This window comes from Ursus americanus, chromosome 14 (genome assembly GCF_024610735.1).
Source record: "Ursus americanus isolate L20-20 chromosome 14, mUrsAme1.1.p, whole genome shotgun sequence".
NCBI classification, from domain to species: Eukaryota; Metazoa; Chordata; class Mammalia; order Carnivora; family Ursidae; genus Ursus; species Ursus americanus.
Window position 1 is genome coordinate 46,243,760 of NC_142140.1, and position 3,315 is coordinate 46,247,074.

Consider the following 3,315-nt stretch of genomic DNA (forward strand, 5'->3'; position numbering starts at 1 on the left):
AAGGGCTGATAGCCAAGATCTGTAAAGAACTTATCAAACTCAACACTCCAAAAACAAATAATCAAGTCAAAAAATGGGCAGAAGACATGAACAGACACTTCTGCTTAGAAGACATACAAATTGCTAACAGACACATGAAAAAATGTTCAACATCATTAACCATCAGGGAAATTCAAATCAAAACCACATTGAGATACTGCCTTACACCAGTTAGAATGGTAAAAATTAACAAGGCAGGAAAGAACAAATGTTGGCAAAGATGTGGAGAAAGGGGATCCCTCTTACACTGTTGGTGGGAATGCAAGCTGGCACAGTCACTTCAGAAAACAGTGTGGAGGTTCCTCAAAAATTTAAAAATAGAGCTACCCTATGACCCAGCAATTGCACTACCGAGTATTTACCCCAAAGATATAGACGTAGTGAAAAGAAGAGTCACGTGCACCCCAATATTCATAGTAGTAATGTCCACAAAAGCCAAACTGTGGAAGGAGCCAAGATGCTCTTCAATAGATGAATGGATAAAGAAGATGTGGTCCATATGTACAATGGAATATTACTCAGCCATCAGAAAGGATGATTACCCAACATTTGCATCAACATGGATGGAACTGGAGGAGATTATGCTAAGTGAAATAAGTCAAGCAGAGAAAGACAATTATCATATGGTTTGACTCATATGCAGAACATAAGGAATAGCATGGAGGACATTAAGAGAAGGAAGGGAAAAATGAAGGGGAGTAGATTGGAGGGGGAGACGAACCATGAGAGACTATGGACTCTGGGAAACAGACTGAGGGTTTCAGAGGGGAGAGGTTGGGGGGGATGGGCTAGCCCGGTGATGTGTATTAAGGAGGGCATGTATTACATGGATCACTGGGTGTTATGCGCAAATGATGAATCATGGAACACTACATCAAAAGCTAATGATGTGCTGTATGGTGACTAACATAACATAATAAAAAATGTATATATTAAAAAAACCCCAGATCAATCCACCTCCCTCCCTCTGCCTTGAGCCTGAACATCTGAATTCTTCATTCTCATTTCTGCGTTCTGTTTTACTCTCTGGCTGAACAGAATGACTTTTGCTATATTCTTGGTGTTTTCCCATCTCTTTGCTTTTTCTTACACTTCCTCTTCAGCCTGGAAAGTGTTCTTACTAGTCAAGACTCTTCTCTGCCAATTTGGATGGCATCATGTCTGCTATGCTTTCCCCCTGCCATCTACTCAGCCATCCATCCGTCCATCCATCCATCCATCCATCCATCCATCCATCCATCCATCCACTCATATATCTATCTATCCAGCAAGTATTTTCTGGGTGCCTATTATTTGCCAGCCACTGGGAATAAACATGCTCCCTTATCCTCATGAGCTCTCGTCTATGACAGAAATGAATATTACATCTCTCTTGTGTCTGGTTGGCTCAGTTAGTGGAGTGTGTGACTCTTGATCTTGGTGTTGTAAATTCAAGCCCCATGTCGGAGGTAGAGATTACTTAAAAATAAAATCTTAAAAAAAATCTCTCTTGTTCTCTCTTACACACACACACACACACACACACACACACACACACACACACACACTCTGGAGCCAGTGCCATGAGGAAAGAGGAATCAAACACTGTGAGAAAGAAAGTGAAAAGGGCATGGTTTTTGGAGCCAGATAAGCCAGAATCAAGTCTTGCCCCTGCCCCTTCCCAGCTGTGTGGCCTTGAGTGTCTTATTCTCCTCTCCGACTCAGGTTTTCCATCTGAAAAAGACCTTGAAGGAGTGCTAGATGCCTTAGAGCAATGGCACAGCAAGGGAGGTTTTATGATCCCTGTTAACCTACTGGAAGTCACTTCTCCCTTCTCCAGACTCTCAGAGCCCTGCGTGTTTATACTTGTGTGGCAGTAGTGCTTTTGAGTCTTACTCTAGTGGCTGAACTGGAAACTGAGTTTGTAGGCTTGTAGGACTGCAAGCCTAACTTCTTTATCTCTGTCTCCATCAGGGTCACCAGTGTGGGAATGGGCACAGAGGTGGTGCCTGAGGAACTTTGTAGAGTAAACAAATAATAAATAAATGAACAAATAAAGAAAGGATGGATGGATGGATGGATGGATGGGATGGATAGAAATTTCTTTAGTTCTGCCCAGACTGGCCAGAGCATCCATTCATAAAGGAGAGGGAGAGAATAAGAGGAAAAGAAGAGAGAAAAGGAGAGGAGAGGCGGAGAGAAGAGAGGAGAGAGAGCTAGTATCTGTCAAATCACTTACTCACTCTAGAGATGGCTGCTCCTTAAAGCCAGTCCAAGTCTTGCCACTCTGCTAGCTGCCAACAGGGCTAGGCACTGAGAAGGAGTCAAGTCCACGTGCTGACCTTGGAGATGGGGCTGACAGCGTTTCTCCTGAGAGGCCTGTGTATAAATTGGGCAGCACAGCCAACTGGCCCTTTATTGCAAGCGAGTCTTCTGTCGCTCAAGAAACCTCGTGGTGGGAGGGACACACCCTTGACACAGCGTTCGTGAGGAGATGGCACCAAACGCCCATGGAATGAGTCATGGCAAAGCTTAACCAACACCCCCCTGGCTAAGGAGGCTGAGGCAGAGCATTCAAATCAGCCAGGACTTTTATGCCAGCCCACCCACAAAGGAACCCTCGGGTCCAGCTCTTCTCGCTACCATCAATCCTTCATTTCCATCATTATGCTCTCTTCCATCCCTTCTGCATTAAACTGGGCAGATAATACCAACTTCACTAGTTTATTCCTTCATCAAGTGTTCAACAGCCCCAAGAGGTCAGCATTGTTGCTCCCATTGCAGATGAGGGAACTGAGACTCATAGAAGTGAAATGACTGCCCTAGGTCACCCAACTAATGATTGGTACAGTTGGCATTCAGCACCAGTGGGTCTGGTCCATCTGCATCATCAGACTCAACTGCTGTCTTCTCTTCCTCATGACCTTCCTCCTTGATTCTTTTTCAGCCTTAATTTCAGTTCACTTTATTTTATGTTTTGCTAGCTGATTTAAAGAGATAAAATCCACATACAATACCATTCACCCACTGAAAGTATATAATCCAGTGGTTTTTACTGTAAAGAGTGCTATGCAATCATCACCACAGTCTATTTTAGAACATTTTCATCACTTCAAAAACTACCCTTTAGTTATTGCCCCCAATCTACACCCCACCCATACCTCCCAGCCCTCGGCAACCACTAATCCATTTTCTATCTCTGTAGATCTCCTTGTTCTGGACATTCTACATGAATGGGGTATGTATTTGTGTGTGTGTGTGTGTGTGTGTGTGTGTGTGTGTGTGTGTGTGTTTGGC